At 41.3% G+C, this 20202-nt stretch overlaps 1 long non-coding RNA gene across 1 annotated transcript in view; it reads left to right on the forward strand.

Annotated features, from left to right (window-relative positions):
* Positions 1-2377: 2377 nt before the first annotated feature.
* Positions 2378-20202, forward strand: part of LOC121137485 — an 83786-nt gene continuing 65961 nt past the window's right edge. The window contains exons 1-2 of the long non-coding RNA XR_005874720.1: positions 2378-2422; positions 14673-14764. This is a non-coding gene — a long non-coding RNA (uncharacterized LOC121137485). The remainder of the gene's footprint in view (positions 2423-14672; positions 14765-20202) is intronic.

A 20202-nucleotide genomic window follows, 5' to 3' on the forward strand; every position in this document is an offset into this window, starting at 1 on the left:
TCTTTTCTGGTCCAATCTATTTGCTGTTTTGTGAGCTTCTTATACCTTTTTAGGCATGTCCTTCTTTAGTTTAGCAAAACTTCCTTCTATGATTTTGCTAAACTTAGTTTCTGGGTCTTTGAGCTTGGAATCTTTTCCTATTCCTATTATTCTTAGGTTTGGTCTTTTCCTAGTGTCCCAGATTTCTTGGATATTTTGTGTCAGAATGTTTTTAGATTTGACATTTTCTTTGATCTATGTATCTATTTCTTCTATCATGTCTTCAATGCCTGAGATTCTTTCTCCCATCTCTTGTATTCTGCTGGTGATGTTTGTGTCTGTACTTCCTGTTCACTTACCTAGATTTTCCATTTCCAGAATTCTCTCAGTTTTTTTATTGCTTCTATATCTATTTTCAGGTCTTGAATAGTTTACTCATTGCCTTCAATTGTTTGTTTGTTGTTGTTTTTTTTCTTGGCTTTCTTGATATTCTGCAAGGCATTTGTTGATTTTCTCCAAATGTTTTATTTTCTTCTCTTAGATTTCTTTGAGGAATTTATTCATTTCCTCTAAGTACCTCTATCATCATTACAAGGTTGGTTTTAATATTGTTTCCTTGGACTTCAGCTGTGTTGGAATACTCAGGGCTTACTGTAGTGAGATGGTTAGGCTCTGTTGGTATCTTATTGCCCCTGACTGTTGTTTACTGTGTGCTTACACTTATGTTTTGGCATCTGGATTAGGTGTGATTACAGGTCTAGGTGCTGATATTTGGGTTTGTCTTTGTTGGATAGGTGTTTTCTTCCTTGGTTCCTGTTTCCTTTCTAGTCTTTTGGTTGGAGTGGCCTATGGCTAAATAGAGTATCTCCACCTGAGTTGGAGGTTGGGCTTCTGATGGCCTGAATGGCCTGTGGTCCAGTAGGTGGTTGATGCTTAAGTAGAGGGCTGGATTTTTGGTGATGTCCATGGCCTCAGATCTGGGAAGGGGTCCTCTGGGATTCCTGAATACTGGACAGGCTTCTGATGGGTTATAAACCTTCTGCCTAATTCTCAGTCAACTTGCCTGGCCTCTAGAGTTCAAGATGCTTGCCTGGCCTTTGATAGAGTCTGACTCCCACTAGAGGTGTGGTTCAGGACACGGTGACAAGGAGAGGAGGGCAAGTTGGGATTATGTTGGTTGGGTACAGGTGGGGCTGGGGGATTGACTTATCTAATTTTCAGGGAGCTGGTCTGGCCTATGGTATGGCAAGAGCTTCCACCAGAGGTATTGGCCATTATATGGTGAAGAGGAGAGGAAGAGGCATTGGGTTACTCTGAGTGGTTGGAGGTGTTGGTCTACATGGTTTTCAGGGAGCTGGCCTGGCCTCTGATGGAGTAGGAGGCTTTTGCTAGAGGAGTAGGTGAGAATGTGGTACTGAGGAGAGAAGGGGCTATTAGAGTTTTGCTGTGGCAGCACAGATGGGGTGGGGGACAGTTCTGCCTGGGATTCAGGATGATGGCCTGACCTCTGGAGATGTCTTCTTTTTTTTTTTTTTTTTTTTGGTTTTTACGAGACAGGGTTTCTCTGTATTGTTTCGGAGGCTATCGGTCCAGCCAGGCCTCGAACTCACAGAGATCCACCTGCCTCTGCCTCCCGAGTGCTGGGATTAAAGGCGTGCGCTACCACCGCCTGGCTAGAGATGTCTTCTTTTTAAAGACTGAATTTGACAGCACCTAAATGACTACAATATTTTTAATAAGTACATTAATATGGAACAATTAGCATCAAGAATTGCCATTAAATTATGAAATGAAATGATTGTTACTTGACAAAGTTAAAAAGTTAAAAAAAAAGCCAAAATGTTGATGCAAGTGTTGAAAATCTGAATATATATTACAAATATGCCTAACATGGATTTCTCTAGTTTGGGCACATTTGCTTGAGTAAAACTCCTGTATGTATTTGATTCTTTTAAATGTATATTCTCTCCCTTTTAAGTAATACTTGAAGAAAGCAAAGCAGATTATGCCAACAAGACTGCAGCTACCAAAAGTGACCATTTCAGGTGTTTTATTTGAATTTTCAGTATAGCAGCTACTAATCCAAAGCACTGAATTTGAAAGAGAAATGAAGATTATTTACTTGTTTAGTAACTTATGTACTTATTGGGAAGACTTGAAAATAAGTAGCCTCTGGCTTCTACTTCCTTCCCTGTTACTGTTTTCCTAAGCTTTGTTTAGCATCCCAATTACAGTCGTTCAAAACACAGGGAACTTTTATTTTACCTGACACAATTTACATACATTTTATCTTGATAATATGATAATTGCTACAATTTGGTGTAATAATGTCTAACAATTTAGGGGAATTAAATCTCCTGTGTTCAGCAAATGCTATTTTTTTTTCTGTTTTAAATAGGAGGACATTGGGGCACAGAAAATCTATCTGCATGTCTCAGTTAAGGTGAGTAGTTTGTTTTAAAGCATGGCCTTTTCTAATCTTGAACCACCAGGTAATTTTCTCAGTACCTAGTTGAAGTCAGGCAGTTATAGGAAGATGGGAGTGATTGTACATCAGAGGTGCTCTGCTGCAGGTGACAAGATGCTGTGTGCACTTGTAATCACCTACTTTATAGTTCCCCCCAGGAGGCCTCCTTGTTCCCAGCTTCAGAGGTCAATGTGTATTGTTTGAGAAACAGCTCTGAGAAAATTACAATGAAGCATTACTGAGTTAGTGTAGGAGGCATACCAGTATCTTCTTTATAGTCCTCATTAGAAGTGGAAACATGAGAAAGGAAAAATAGTTATTGATCATAACCCACATCATCCAGCCTACTCTCTTTCTGAAAGGGAAACTAGGCTCATAAGATAATGATTAGATTAAACGAGTGAAAACTCATTTCTGTGCTACCACCATCTGCTCTGTGTTCAGTTACTGCTGTAAAGCATTTAGTCTTCATTGTGTTCTTTTAATACAGACTGACAACACACACACACACACACACACAGGCTCATCTCTGACATTATTTTATCTGTAGAGGCAGTGATTACATTTTTCCAAAGCAAACAAGATTCTCACAAGTAGAAAAGGTCCCGCCATTTTCCCACTTGAAGTGACACAAGTTCTTCTGTTTCTATGCCTGTCTCAATAGGACATGGCTTGTCTAGCTTAATCATTTGTGTTTGCCTTAGGAATTATTAATCCAATGATTGAATATGCTCCCAGAGGTTCCAGGTACCATTTCTGAGCCTCTTGCCTCCAGGATAAATTACAAGATGATTGATATTGTAATTGTTTCTCACTCCTTTCTGAAATGTTTGCACCTTTGCAGGTCGGAGCTGTGAACTCAGTAAGAACATTTCCTACTTATGTGTGCTTTAGCCTTCACAGACACAGTTCTGTATTTCACACTAACATGGAGATTTTCCTAAAGAACGAAGCCAGGAAAATAAAAATGTCAGCAATTTATGCATTTAAATTTCACTCCCAGCTGAATTTCAATGTAAATATATTGAAACACATTATGTAAATATATTTAAATGTGTGCCACACATTTATATTTAAATGCAAATTGAAATAATTTACATGCTAGATTTTTGAATGTCAGTCATTATAAGACAGTGATTTCCTGACCCAAAGCTACCAATCAGAATGATATATGTGTATGTTTCTTAATTAACACCAAAGGTTAAAATGCTGACCCAGGTGTGCATATTAATTTGCCAAGTGATTTTCTTCTTGAAGATAGTGGTGATTGGCATTCTTCATGGTAGGGGAGAAATGTAGGTAAATTCAAATTTTAAATAAAAATTGAAAAGTGAAAGGCAGGAGTGTTGGCATTTCGATCGAATGGGGATGGGTCAGGTATTCTGGCACTCAGGAGTCACAGGATACTGAGTGTTACACAGCTTAGGTGGAAAGGTATCCTGGAAGCTCAGGAGCCAAGGACCACCACAGGTTGTAGGAAGCTTAGCAGCTTACAGTCTTGCCCCCGGGAAAGGCTTCCCCAGTGTATCTGCTCTGCTCCTGCAGGACAGGGTCTTCCAACTGGGGATGTTCGCCCAGTGTAGCAGTTTTGCTCTGCAGGAGTTTTCTCCGGAGAAGTTGCTACAGTTCCGCTCTGCTCCCTGAGAGCCGAGAGAAGAAAGAAGAGAGCAGGGTGTGGAGGTAACAGCTCTGCTCTGCCAAGGCAAGGTTTCCCTGGCAAAAGTGTCACAGCCCTGCTTTCTCTCTGCTCTGCCCAGGGTTGCCTCTGCTCTGTCACCACTGCCGCAAAAGAGGCTCTTCACCCAAAGATCATTGAAGGGGTTTATTGGGAGGGAAGAGTCCAGGAGAGTGGCTGCCCTCTGCCAGAGTGACAGAGGACAGCCGGGCAGCGGGAACAGACACAAGCTGAACAGACACAGGGTTTATATAGGGCTTCCAGGGTAGGGATTGGTCCGATTTCAGTTCTGAGCTCAGATTGGCTAGAGCTCTGTCCGAGGATTGGTTACTTTTCTGCACAGGATTAGGGTCAGATTTGGCTCCAGTTTCAGGGCCAAAGTGTGTTTCTTTCTCTGGTCCTTCTTAGCCTTTTGGCTCCAATTTTAGGGCCAGGGTGCATTTCTTTCACTGAGTCTGATTCCAGGGACAAAGTGTATTCTTTTGGCACTTGTTTCAGGGTCAGGGTACATTTCTTTAGTTCTGGTTGCAGGGCCAAAGTGTGTTTCTTTGGCTCTGCTCAGGGTGTGTTTCTTTGATGGTCCCCTTTCCCTACAAGGAGGAAGACCGCAAATGTGTACCCAACATTGTATCCATCGGCCTTAGATATCCCAAGAAATACATAGTAATTGTATGCCATACTAATTTTCAGCATCTAGTCTCTAGAGGTATGGTTAAGGGATGACTTCACCACATAGGTAATAAGGTAAATAGAGGGTAAACATGAGTCTGACCTGTTTGTTAATATGTGACAGAGGGGTTTAAACTGTGAAAGCCATGTCTCTGTCCAGACTTCTTGTGCACACCAAGCCTGTTTCTAGTGCCTTATGCCTTCTGCCCTCCTGGCCCTGGATATGACTGTACTCACTGTTCAGTCTCACCTCATAGCAGTTCCTTCCAACACCTGGCTTCACTACTTTGGTATTCAGTTCCCTACTGACAACTCTTACCCCGTCTTACCAGGTATAACTGTTTGAATGTAGTTGGTCCCCATAAGCTCATAAAGAATAGCACTATTAGGAGGGGTGGTCTTATTGATGGAAGTGTGGTTCTATTGGAGGAGGATAGATGACAGAGACCTTTAATCCAGGCCCTGAGACTGGAGGGCACACCTGTAATCTGAGCCACACCTTCTGTTAGAAGTGTATCACTGTGGGCATGTGTTTGAGGTTTTTTTTTCTCAAGCTTCACTCAGTGTGAGTGTCAGTTGGTTTCCTGTTGCCTGCAATATGTAGTCTCAGCTCCAGGTCTCCTCTGCTTGCATGTTGACATGTCCATAATTGGCTGAACCTCTGAAATGGTAAGCAAGCCCCCTCAATTAAATCTTTTCATTATAAGAGTTGCCATGTTCATGGTGTCTCTTTTTTTTAATTTAAATTAGAAACAAGCTTGCTTCACATGTCATTCCCAGGTCCCTCTCCCTCACCCCCCACCAACTCCCTAGCTCCAGCCTCAATCTCCATTCTGCTCCCCAGGGAGAGTGAGGCCCTCTATGGGGGATATCCAAAGTCATTCAGGGCAGGGCCTAGGCCTTCCCCCATGTGTCCAGGCTGAGAGAACATCCCTCCATGTGGAATGGGCTCCCAAAGTCCATTTGGATGCCAGCAATAAATACTGATAAATACTTGAGGCCCCATTGATTGCTGAGGCCTTCTCATTGACACCCAAATTTAGGGGGGGTGGGTCAGTCCCATGCTGACCTCTCAGCCAGCAGTCTGGGCTCTATGAGCTCCCCCTGGTGCATGTCAGCTGTTTCTGTAGGTTTCATGAGCCCAATCTTGACCTCTGCTCATTACTCCTCCCTCTCTGCAACTGGAATCCAGTTCAATTCAGTGTTTAGCTTTGGGTGTCTGCCTCTGCTTCCATCAGCCACTGGATGAAGGCTCTAAGATGGTGTATAAGGTAGTCATCAATCTCATTATAGGGGGAGGACATTTAAGGTAGCTTCTCCACTATTTCTTATATTGCCAGTTGGCATCATCCTTATAGGTCTCTGGAATCTCACTAGTGCCAGATCTCTTCTCAAACATATAATGACTGTCTCTATTATGGTATCTCTCATCCTGCTTGCCTCTATTCTTCCCCAGATTCAGACCTTCACATAAATCCAGCTACACTGAACCTCTTAGAAGAGAAAGTGGGAGGTACCCTTAAAAGAATTGGTGCAGGAGACAGCTTCCTGAAAATAACACCAGTAGCACAGACATTGAGATCGATAATTAATAAATGGGACCTCCTGAAATGGAGAGGTTTCTGTAAGGCAAAAGATACAGTCAACAAGACAAAAAGGCAGCCCATAGAATGGGCAAAGATAGTCACTAACCCCACATCTGACAGAGGGCTGAGCTCCAAAATTTACAAAGAAATCAAGAAGCAAGTCTCCAAAACACCAAAGGATCCAATTAAAAAGTAGGGTACAGAACTAGATAGAGAATTCTCAATAGTGGAGTCTAAAATGACTGATAGACACTTAAGAAAGTGCTCAACATCCCTAGCCATCAGGGAAATGTAAATCAGAACAACTCTGAGATACCATCTCACTCCTGTCAGAATGGCTAAAATCAAAAACTCCAATGACAGTTTATGCTGGAGAGGATGTGGAGAAAGGGGAACACTCCTCCACTACTAGTGGGAGTGCCAACACATACAGCCACTTTGGAAATCAGTATGGAGATTCCTCAGGAAAATGGGAATTAGTCTACCACAAGATTCAGCAATTCTACTCTTAGGTATATACCCAAAAGTTGCACATTCATATAAGTGTAGAGTTCAGCCTTCCCTTCCCTGCCATCCACCTGGGCCCTGCCACAGTTGCAGTCCCCAAATAATACAAAGGACGCTATATTACTTATGGAGCTGTTGGCCTTTTGCTTGGTTTCTTACTGGCTATCTCTGACTTAAGTATTTAACTCATGATTGTTAATCTAAGTATTTCTCTTACTGGAGAAAAGGGTCTGGACCTCTTATTCCTATGGTGGCTACATCATGATTGCCTATGTCTCTATTTCCCAGAATCCTCCTCAACTCCTAGTCCCACCTATCTTGCTTACCTATTGGGCAACAATGCTTTATTGACATATATACAGGACTTCCCCCTCATATAAGGACATCTGTTCAACTGTATTCATAGCAGCATTATTTGTAATAGCTAGAACCTGGAAGCAACCTAGATACCCCTCAACTGAAGAATGGATAGACAAAATGTGGTATATTTACACAATGGAGTATTACTCAGAGGAAAAAAAATGGAATTTTGGCTTCCAGCAGCATCAGGTAAACAGGCCGGCTTCCCGGCCTGTGCTCCAGTGCCTGCAGATCGCCTGGGACCTGCACAGAGCTCCCAATCCCGGCAGGAGCCAAGCACCCCAGACTCCCGATCTTCGCTCACACCAACGAGACCAGGAAAGGAGAGGAGGCTGGGAGTCCAGGGAAGCGGAGGTTCTTCCAGCAGCATCAGGTAAACAGGCCGGCTTCCCGGCCTGTACTCCAGTGCCTGCAGATCCCCTGGGACCTGCACAGAGCTCCCAATCCCGGCGGGAGCCAAGCACCCCAGACTCCGGATCTTCGTCACACCAACGAGATCAGGAAAGGAGAGGAGGCTGGGAATCCAGGGAAGCCGCGGTTCTTCCAGCAGCATCAGGTAAACAGGCCGGCTTCCCGGCCTGTGCTCCAGTGCCTGCAGATCGCCTGGGACCTGCACAGAGCTCCCAATCCCGGCGGGAGCCAAGCACCCAGACCCCAGGTCTTCTCTCCCACCAACGAGACCAGGAAACCAGAGGACCCAGGGAGACCAGGGGAGTAGCTGTTCTGGATCAAGTACAACAGGACCCAGCATAGGGTCCAGGGGACCAGGTAAGAGGATAAGCGCCCCAGATTCCTGTTCTTCTTCTCCACCCACGGGACCAGCATTCGGACAAGGAATAGAAGAACCACCAGATTATTGGACTTGCTAGCACCCACCAAAAGGGAACTCTGGTCCCCAGACCAGTAAGGGGCTCTTTCTGTACCAAATAGAAGAAGAGATGGGAAAGAGACAATACAAAAACACAGTCAGCAACAGAAAAACAAATATGACACCGCCAGATTCTAGAGACTCCACACCAGCAAGACCCCAACATTCCAATGCGGACGAAGCAGAAGAGAACGACCTTAAAAGCACTTTCATGAAAATGATAGAGGCCCTAAAAGAGGATATTGGAAAATCCCTCAAAGAAATGGAAGAAAAAACAAACCAAAAAATGCAAGAATTGGAAGAAAAAACAAACCAAAAAAGGCAGAAAATGGAAGAAGAAATGAAGCAAAAAATGTAAGAAATGGAAGAAAAAACAAAGCAAAAAATGCAAGAATTGGAAGAAGAATCATACCAAAAAAGGCAGGAAATGGAAGAAGAAACAAAGCAAAAAATGCAAGAAATGGTAGAAAAAACAAAGCAAAAAATGAAAAAAATGGAAGAAGAAACAAACCAAAAAAGGCAGGAAATGGAAGAAGAAACAAAGCACAAAATGTGAGAAATGGAACAAAAAACAAACCAAAAAAATGCAAGAAATGGAAGAAAGAACAAACCAAAAAATTCATAAAAGGCAACAAACGGACAAACAGATAAACAGAAAATTGCAAGAAGCAATGCAAACACTGCAAGGGTTGAAAACTGAAATAGAGTCATTAAAAAAAACACAATCTGAAGAAAGGCAGAAAATAGAAAAGCTGGACAAACAGACAGGCACTACCAATACAAGCATTACCAACAGAATAGAAGAGATGGAAGAGAGAATCTCAAGTGTTGAAGATATGCTAGGAGAAATGGATTTATCAACCAAAGAAAACCTTAAATCCAACAAATCCTTAACACAAAACATCCAGGAAATATGGGACACCATGAAAAGACCAAACCTAAGAATAATAGGTATAGAAGAAGGAGAAGAAATCCAGCTCAAAGGGGCAGAAGGCATATTCAACAAAATCATAGAAGAAAACTTTCCCAACCTTAAGAAAGACATGCCAATGAAGGTACAAGAAGCCTACAGAACACCAAATAGAGTGGACCATAAAAAAAAAATCCCCTCGCCACATAATAACCAAGACCCCAAACATACAGAATAAAGAAAGAATATTAAGAGCAGCTAAGGAAAAAGGTCAAGTAACATATAAAGGCAGACCTATCAGAATTACACCTGATTTCTCCATGGAAACGCTGAAAGCCAGAAGGTCCTGGATAGATATTCTACCTACACTAAGAGACCACGGATGCCAGCCCAGACTACTATACCCGGCAAAGCTCTCAATCACTATAGACGGAGAAAACAAGATATTCCATGACAAAACTAGATTCAAGCAATATGTGTCCACTAACCCAGCCCTACAGAAAATTTTGGAAGGAAAACTCCAACCCAAGGAAGCTAACTACAACCAGAAAAACATAAGCATTAGAGAATCTCTCTCTACCAACAGCCAAAAGAACAAAGGGGTGAAATTCCACACATAATTCCACCAACAACAACCATCGCAAATCGAAGAAGGATGAGCAATCATTGGTCATTAATATCCCTCAATATTAATGGCCTTAACTCACCCATAAAAAGACACAGACTAGCAGATTGGATTCGAAGACAGAACCCTTCCTTCTGCTGCATACAGGAAACACACCTCACCCTTAAAGACAGACATTACCTGAGAATTAAAGGTTGGGAAAAAATTTTTCAATCGAATGGACCCAAGAAACAAGCCGGGGTATCAATCCTAATATCTAACAAACTAGACTTTAAAATAAAATCAATCAAAAGAGATGAAGGAGGTCATTACATACTCATCACAGGTGAAACCCACCAAGAGGAAGTGTCTATTCTGAACATCTATGCCCCAAATACAAAGGCATCCACATTCGTTAAAAAAACATTATTAGAAATTAAATCTCATCTAAAGCCCCACACAGTTATAGTGGGAGATTTCAACACACCACTCTCACCACTAGACAGGAATACCAAACAGAAACTCAACAAAGAAGCAAAAGGGCTAATAGAAGTAATGACCCAACTGGGATTAACAGATATCTATAGAACATTTCATCCACATAAAAAAGAATATACCTTCTTCTCACCACCACATGGAACCTTCTCAAAAATCGACCACATACTTGGCAACATATCAAACCTCAGCAGCTACAAAAAAATTGGAATAACTCCTTGCATCTTATCAGACCACCATGCTTTAAAATTAGAATTCAACAACAACACAAATTGCAGAAAACCTACAAACTCATGGAAATTGAATAATGCTCAACTGCACCATCCCTGGGTCAAAGAGGAAATAAAAAAAGAAATTAAAGACTTCCTCGAATTCAATGAGAATGAAGACACAACATACCCAAACCTATGGGACACTTTGAAAGCAGTGCTACAGGGGAAGTTCATAGCGCTAAATGCTCACATGAAGAAACAGGAGAACAGTTATACCAGAGAATTAACATCACAGCTGAAAACTCTAGAACACAAAGAAGCACACTCCCCCAGGAGGAGTAGACGCCAGGAAATAATCAAATTGAGGGCTGAAATCAATAAAGTAGAAACCAGGAAAACAATACAAAGAATCAACGCAACGAAGAGTTGGTTCTTTGAGAAAATCAACAAGATAGACAAACCTTTGTCCAAACTTACCAAACAGCAGAGAGTGAACACGCAAATTAACAAAATTAGAAATGAAAAGGGGGACATAACAACAGACTCTGAGGAAATCCAGAGAATCATTAGGTCATACTTTGAAAACCTGTACTCCACAAAATTCGAAAATTTAAAGGAAATGGATGACTTCCTGGACAGCTATCAATTGCCAAAACTAAATCAAGAACAGATAAGCAATTTAAATAGACCTATAACCCCTATGGAAATAGAAGCTGTCATCAAAAGTCTCCCAACCAAAAAAAGCCCAGGTCCAGATGGCCTCAGTGCAGAATTCTACCAGAAATTCAAAGAACAGCTTATACCAATTCTTCTCAAAGTGTTCCACACAATAGAAGCAGAAGGGTCTTTGCCAAACTCTTTCTATGAGGCTTCAATAACCTTGATCCCCAAGCCACACAAAGATACAACTAAGAAAGAGAACTTCAGACCAATATCCCTCATGAACATTGATGCAAAAATACTCAATAAAATACTGGCAAATCGGATCCAAGAACACATCAAAACAATCATTCACCACGATCAAGTAGGTTTCATCCCAGGAATGCAGGGATGGTTCAACATACGAAAATCCATCAACGTAACCCACCATATAAACAAGCTGAAAAACAAAAATCACATGATCATCTCACTAGATGCTGAAAAAGCCTTTGACAAAATCCAACACCCCTTCATGATAAAGGTCTTGGAGAGATCTGGGATAACAGGGACATACTTAAACATAATAAAAGCTATATACAGTAAACCAACAGCCAACATCAAACTAAATGGACAGAAACTCAACGCAATTCCTCTAAAATCAGGAACAAAACAAGGCTGTCCACTCTCTCCATACCTTTTCAACATGGTACTTGAAGTTCTAGCTATTGCCATACGACAACAAAGGGGGATCAAGGGGATACAAATTGGGAAGGAAGAGGTCAAACTTTCACTGTTTGCAGACGATATGATAGTTTACATCAATGACCCAAAGAACTCTACCAGGGAACTCTTACAGCTGATTAACACCTTCAGCAAAGTGGCAGGCTACAAGATCAACTCAAGAAAATCAGTAGCCCTACTATATACAGATGATAAAAGGGCTGAAAGAGAAATCAGAGAAACATCACCCTTTACAATTGCCACAAACAACATAAAATACCTTGGGGTAACGCTAACCAAACAAGTGAAAGACCTGTATCGTAAGAACTTTGAGTCTTTAAAGAAAGAAATTAAAGAAGCCCTCAGAAAATGGAAAGATCTCCCATGCTCTTGGATAGGTAGGATCAATGTAGTAAAAATGGCAATCCTGCCAAAAGCAATCTACAGATTCAATGCAATCCCCATTAAAATCCCAGCACAGTTTTTCACAGACCTTGAAAGAACAATAATCAATTTTGTATGGAAAAACAAAAGACCCAGGATAGCCAAAACAACCCTGTTCAACAAGGCAACGTCCGGAGGCATCACCATCCCTGACCTCAAGCTCTATTATAGAGCTATAGTCCTGAAAACACCTTGGTATTGGCACAAAAATAGACAGGTAGACCAATGGAATCGAATTGAAAACCCGGGTATTAACCCACACACATACGAACATCTGATCTTTGACAAAGAAGCTAAAAATATACAATGGAATAAAGAAAGCACCTTCAACAAATGGTGCTGGCATAATTGGAGACTGGCATGTAGAAGAATGCAGATCGATCCATGTCTATCGCCATGCACAAAACTTAAGTCCAAATGGATCAAAGACCTCAACATAAATCCAGCCACACTGAACCTCTTAGAAGAGAAAGTGGGTGGTACCCTTGAACGAATTGGTACAGGAGACAGCTTCCTGAACATAACACCAGTAGCACAGGCAGTAAGATCAACAATTAATAAATGGGACCTACTGAAACTGAGAAGCTTCTGTAAGGCAAAGGACACAGTCAGCAAGACAAAAAGGCAGCCCACAGAATGGGAAAACATCTGACAGAGGGTTGATCTCCAAAATTTACAAAGAACTCAAGAAGCAAGTCTCCAAAACACCAAAGGACCCTATTAAAAAGTGGGCTGCAGAACTAAATAGAGAGTTTTCAATAGAGGAGTCTAAAATGGCTGAGAGGCACTTGAGAAAGTGCTCAACATCCTTAGCCATCCGGGAAATGCAAATCAAAACAACTCTCAGATACCATCTCACCCCTGTCAGAATGGCTAAAATCAAAAACACCAATGACAATTTATGCTGGAGAGGATGTGGTGAAAGGGGGACACTCCTCCATTGCTGATGGGAGTGCCAACTGGTTCAGCCACTTTGGAAATCAGTGTGGAGATTCCTCAGAAAAATGGGAATAAACCTACCACAAGACCCAGCAACTCCACTCTTAGGCATATATCCAAAAGATGCCCATTCATACAACAAAGATGTCTGTTCCACTATGTTCATAGCAGCTTTATTTGTAATTGCCAGAACGTGGAAACAACCTAGATGTCCCTCACCTGAAGAGTGGATAGAGAAAATGTGGTACATCTACACAATGGAGTACTATTCAGCAGAAAAAAATAATGGAATCATGAGATTCACAGGCAAATGGATGACACTAGAAGAAACCATCCTGAGTGAGGTAACCCAGTCACAAAAAGAGAAACATGGCATGTACTCTCTCATATATGGATTTTAGACATAGATCTGGGGAACGCCAGCCTACAATCCTATGGCCAGAGAGTCTGGGAAACAGAAACTTTATTTAGTGGCTGATCGAAGAAGAGGCAGACTCCCTTGGTTAAGTACTGAGCTGAACTCAAGAAAGCCAGTAACAGAGAGGGAGGACTGATGATCAAAGGGATTAAGACTGGGCTGGTTTAACCCCCAGAAACAGCTGACCAGACAAAGGTTAACTCTTGAATCCCAGGCATTAGCCTGGGAAGCCAGCATGGGACTGATCAAGACCCCCCTGAATCTGGGTGTCAGTGAAGAGGCCTAGGGAATCTATTGAGCCTTGGGCAGCAGATCAGTACCCATCCCAAGTATACACACGGACTTTGGACTCCAATAGAACAATGTGAGGTGCACTCTCACCCAGAACTCTTGGGAAAGGGTCTAGGCCCTGCCCTATATGAAATGACACACTATGGACACCCCCATGGAGGGCCTCATCCTCCCTGGAGAAATGAGAGGATAACGGGGGGGGGGTGGAGGGCACGGAAGGAAGAGAGGGAATGGGAGAGGGACCTGGAACTGACTTGTGAAGCAACCTTGATTCTTATCTAAATTTAAACTGGAAAATAAAATTAAAAAAAATGGAATTTTGAAATTTGCAGGCAAAAGAATGGCATTACAAGAAACCATCCTGAGTAAGGCAACCCAGTCACAAAAAGATAAACATGGCATGTATTCACTCATATTTGGATTTTAGAAATGGAACAGGGGAGTACCAGCTTTCAACCCACCACCAGAGAGTCTGGGAAACAGGGAGGACCCTAAGAGAGATATGCATGGTACCCCAGAGAAGGGAGATGGGACAGAATCTCCTGAGCCAATTGGGAACATGGTGAGAAGGGAGAGGGAGCTGGAAGAAAGACAGGAGAAGAAGAAGAGGGGAGAGGAGGACATGGGGAGAGGTCATGTTGTCTCTTTATAGCAATAAAAAAACTCTATTTCTTTTCCTCCCTCCCTTTAGTCCTATCCTGTGTTTTGATACAAGCATCTCTTCATGAAAGTAGATTGTAAGAATGCCTTATTCACATCTTGATGGGATATTTTTTGAAAAATAAGATGTTGGATTTTGAAGAGTGAGACTGGTTCAAACTGATTTGGCTACCCTCCAATTTAATTACACCTCATAGACATCTATTCCCTAATGGTTTCCTTCCACCAGCTCTACGGTGCAAGTAGTTCTACCAGAACTGCCCAAGCATGGTCGGGTAAGAAGACAGAATTCTTGGAAACATTGTGATATCTTCCTGACAGGTAATAAATATTTCATCTATTTTTTTATATACCTGACTTTCCTCTCACAGGGAAACACATGACCTCCCCTTTTTCATGAGCTATGAAACCTATCACTGGGTTCAGCAATTTGTTCAAAGAGCTCACAGAACTCTGGGGTAGGAAATCTACTTACCATCCCTTGTTTTTGTTTTTGAGGACTAGGTTACAGAACAGCCATACTATCACTCATTTGTTTTAAGGACTAGGTTACAGGAACAGCCAGATGGAAGAGATGAATAAGACAAAGTATAGGGGAAGAGGGTGTGCACTCTCTGTCTTTATGGGCAATTTGCCTTCTCAGTGTTTGGATGTGTTCATAAGCACCAGGCATGCTGGACTTGTTCATTGAGACTGCAGCACATTCACAAAATAAACATGACTAGTTGAATCATGGAGCGTTTGTGTAGAGTTTCACCTCTCACCCCTCTTTCCTTCTCAGAAGCTTAAGATGGGGTTAGAACTTGCAACCCTTTAACCTTGCTTCCTTCTTTCTGGTGGCCAGTGCCATCTGAAACTATCTAGAATTCTCCAGTCCCCAATCATGTCACCATTCCAAATGACAATTTTTACTTCAGGGATTTTAAACATTATCAAAATTATTGACTAATGCCAAGTGTTACAGGGGAAAAGGAATATTTATATTAACATACCACTCAAAAATTATGAGAATCTAGGTGCTTTGTGGCCTGCATGAGAGGCAGATACACACAGACATGCATCTTTCTATATGACAACGTCATGCTCCATTACTTAACCTTGTCCCTAAGTGATTCACTCCGGATCTGGCTATGATGTTGTTCCCTTTCAATCCTTTACTTTGCCATTTCCACCCTCCAAGCAAAGGAGATTTTAACACAATGTAAAAGGTGGATTGGAAATCACGAAGACACTTTCTGTTATCGGGGCATGACATTATAATCACATTACTTGACTACAACTTCTCATTTCAGACTAAGGTAGGTCTATATTCTCCCTGTCTCAGTTGGGACATTCTTTTTGTTCTTTTCCTACAAGCGCAATGTAACACAATAAAAACCCATAGACAGATATTGGGGTTCAAGCTTCAAGACGAAGATCTGAAAAGGAAAGCATTTATTCACTAGCTCTTACCTCTACCTCTACCAGAAATAAATGAACTTGTGTCCACAAATCATCAGAGTGCAATGAAGACTGCACTGCCTTCCACCAAGCTTCAGACTGCTCTGAGTTCCTATCTCCTCTACCCTTATATTCCCCTCCGTGACCAGCCACATCACTCCTGTCCCACCTCCCTAGTGCTTGGATTAAAGGCATGGGATCCCAAGTGCTGAAATCACCTTTGTATGAGCTGTTTCTCTTTTAGAATGGATCAATTTCATGTAGCTCAGTGTGGCCTTGAACTAACAGAGATCCATCTGCCCCTGTCTCCCAAGTTCTGGGATTAAAAACAAGCTTGTAGCTAGCTTTGCATTCTGAGCCCTAAGGCAAGCTTTATTTAACCATAAACACAGGAGAACAATGCTTTTCTCTTCAGAGTTCCCTGTAACTTGCCTGATACACTATGATTTGAGATTCTTCCTGTCAAAGGCAGGTCCAGGCAGAGCAGTTTTCTATTTAAGTATTGTATTCTACTTCTCCTCTTGAACTTTTTCATTAAACCCTCTGGTGAGTAGCTGTGGTGAGCCTCTGTGGTGAGGAGCTTTGTGCAGAACTTTCCCTTCCTGGATTGTTTCCTTGTGATGTAGAGGAAAAGGTGTGATGACTCACTCACCACTCTGGGTGGCGAACCATCCTCTTAGAGACAAACTCTACGAATCACTGAGCTTTGGTATCATAAATTAAATGCAAACTAAGTGAATTTGCACAACCCAATTCCTTCTCCACAAAGAGGACATTGAAAACCATTTTAAATCAAAATACTCAGTTTTCTTCATTATTTCCATTATCCCCTAATGTAATAAACACCTTTCTTCTTCTATTTCTGATAAAGTATTTCCTCCCAATTACTGACAATGTCCTGTAAGTATTACAAAGTTCATATTGAAATAACATACGTGTAAATACAGAGGAGCGTATTTTGCCAAGATTATGCCCAGTATGTTTTTCTATTGTAAACCTAGCTTTATAATAATGCCATATGACTTAGGGTTTAGAGGTAAGCAGGGAGAAATAATGTATATGTAAATTGAATTTTCTTACCGCATCATAGTCTCCTTTAGGTAGTAAAAGCAACATCTCTCAGATGTGATCTTTGTGAATATTAACTGCTGAGCACCACTGTGCACAGGTTATTATTGCTTAGTCATGTGTTCTATTTAAATCCCATTATTCCCCTAGCAGGAGTACCAATATTAGCATACCTGTTTATAGACTCTCATGCTCCACTGCCAGAGCCAGCTGGACGCTCATATTCCAATTCAGAAGGATCCAGGTGCATGGGGTGTGAACCAGCCATTGGAAATGGAAAGCATATAGAATATATATTCATCTGTGTAGATGGGAACTTAGTTTTGCTATTAATCCTAACTTCAAAATTATACACACAGCTAATTAAACCACCAGGTGTCTTAGTGTGAGGCCATTTAATTACTTGCATCTTATTTTGAGGGCAATGGTTGTTAATTACCAAGTTGCAAGAGAAATTAATACCAAGTTGCAAGAGAAATTAAATATGATGCTCCTTTCTCTGCCAGAGGAATTGTGATTGAAAGGAGAGGCTGCACTAGGTCAAACTGAAAGAGAGTGTTGGAGGAAACACTGTGGCTGTGTTTAAATCAGATAATGCAGCTTTGTTTTAGGTCTTATGTCAATTTGAATGGGGTGGGGGGAGAAGAAGATGACATCGAAGGTGAGACCTTTGGGTTTGTTGTTTCTTGGTTATAAATTAGTCATACTGGGAGACTCATGGTCCTCAGAACTTGTCAAAATTAGGTTCCAGGGAACAAAGGTTTGTGAAGTCTGTTGGTTAATTTATGTTTTTAGGATTTCCAAGGACAAACTAAGTTGCAGAATTCTTAGCTGACCCTTTAAAATGTATAATTATTTTAATAGTTCTTGGTCTGTCTCCTAAAATTTGAGCAGGGACATGAGTTTTCTCAGAACATGTTAGAAATAGGCGGAGTGGGGCCTCTGGGTTCCACTGAGTTTAAGAACTTTTACATTATTCTGTATTAAGAAAGTCCATCAGCACACTCAGCAGGTGGCAGGTCCAGGTTACTAAACAGCACAGGAAAAAGACACTGTAGAATGTTACATGCCAACTTCTTCCCGTTATTAAATGATCATTTTTTTGTTTTATAATTAAACAAATTGATATGATACATTTTGATCATGTTCCATCCCTCTTCTATCGTCCCAGGTCTTTCTCACATTCCTACCCATCCAACTTCAGTACTCTTTCCCCTCTCTCAGAAATTAAAAAAAAAAAAGAAAATCAAAACAAACAAAGTCACTACTTCCCCCAAAAGAAATCACCCAGAGACTGTTTTGTGTTGGCCAACTATTGTTGATCATGGGACCTGCCTGGAGTGAGGTTAAAGTGCCTAGTGGCCCTCCGTTGGAGATAAGTGATTTTCATTTTGACAGTTAGAGTCAATTGTAAATAGGTTTTTGGTTAGGGCTGGGACTCTATGTCCACTTCCACATTTCAGTGCTGAGATTCTGTGTAACGTGAATTTATGCAGGTCCTGTGCATGCTGCCACAGTCTCTGTGAGTTCACGTGTCATCAGTCCTGCTGTGTGCGGGAAACACTGCTTCCCTGGGGGTCATTCATTGCCTCTGGCTCTTGCAAATTTTCCACTTTTTTCTCTGCGTAGACCCCTGAGACTGAGAGGAGTGGTTTGATGAAGACATGCTATTGAGGACTGAATGCTCCAAAGTCTCTCTGCACACTGTCCAGTTGTGGGTCTCTGTGTTCTTTCCCATCTACTGCAAGAAGAAGCTTCTCTGTTGAGGGTTGAGTGAGGCATAAATCTATGGGTATAGCAATATATCATTAGGACTCATTTTATTGCTCTGTTTCTCTAGAGGAAAAATAGTAGTAAGTTCCCCTATGTCTCAAAAGGCAAATATTTGTATGTTTTCTCTTATATGTGGATTTTAGCTTCTAAGCTTCCCATATGCATACTACACTCTAAATAACAACAAATGCTAGGTACTGGTAAAGGACAAAGGAGGAAGAAGGAATCTCCCAAGGAAGGAGAAATAGAAAAAAGTATTACAAAAACATAAATGGGAAATTAGAATATGAAGATTAAATGGGGCAGGATGGAGGAACATGATAAAAAAGGGATCATGAGTAATGTCAACTAAAACTAAAAGACATTGCAAAACTATATAGAAATCTACTACTGTGGCAGCTCCCTACAATTTATAAATACATAAAACGGATTTAAATTGAATCACCATACAATGGAAGATACAATGCCACAACTGGTCATCTTATGTGACCCAGTAAAACCTTCAGTGCTAGGAATGGATGATATCTTGTTGAATCATTGACCAAAGGACATTCCCCCCAAACATCTTAGGCTATTGTCAAGACTGTTAATTGCTCTCTACAACCTGATTACAAGGAGGTGAGGGTGTCAAATGTATAAACATAGAGCAAACAGTACAACTGACTGCATCTGTCTGTATCCTACATTCTGGAGATATAGCCATCAAAACAGTGGTGCTCATATTTAATTACCTAGGCATCAAACCAGATTATTCTGATTTAATATGCATTGAGTTGTTCTAGAAATTAGCCTTAAAAATTCAGCAGATTTATTTGTTTGTTTGTTTTCTCTGTGACTTTGGAGATGAAACTTAAAGTTTACTCATTGTAGTAGATGGCTTTATGTCAACTTGACACAAATTAAGTCACCAGAGAGGAATGAGCCTTGAGTGAAAAAATGCCTCCATTTTCTTAATTAGTGATCAGTTGGGTAGGGTTCAGCCCAGGATGGGTGGTTCCATACCTGGGTTGGTGTTTCTGAGTTCTGTAAGAAAGCAAACTGGCTCCAGTTTCTAGCCGCTATTCCCATAACTACGCAAGTGTCCTTGTGATAGGATGAAACATCCTTTGGGATGCTCCTACACCACTTATGGGCATAGAAATGCTAATGCTATTCCCAAGAGTGGTATAGATACCAATGAATGGATAAAGAAAATATGGTACATTTACACATTAGAGTGTTACTCAGCTGTTAAACATAATAGCATCATGAAATTTGCAGGTAAATGGATGGAACTTGAAGAGATCATTCTGAGTGAGGTAACTCAGACCCAGGAGACGCACATGGCATGTACTCACTTAGTTATAAAGTAAAGGTTATGAGCATATATATATATATATATATATATATATATATGGATAAGACCCAGAGAGGCCAAGTAACAAAGAGGGCATGAGGGGGGTATGCAAGTATCTCTTTGGGAAGGGGAAATATAATAG

This window comes from Mesocricetus auratus, unplaced genomic scaffold, assembly GCF_017639785.1.
Source record: "Mesocricetus auratus isolate SY011 unplaced genomic scaffold, BCM_Maur_2.0 Super-Scaffold_100691, whole genome shotgun sequence".
Classification (NCBI taxonomy): Eukaryota; Metazoa; Chordata; class Mammalia; order Rodentia; family Cricetidae; genus Mesocricetus; species Mesocricetus auratus.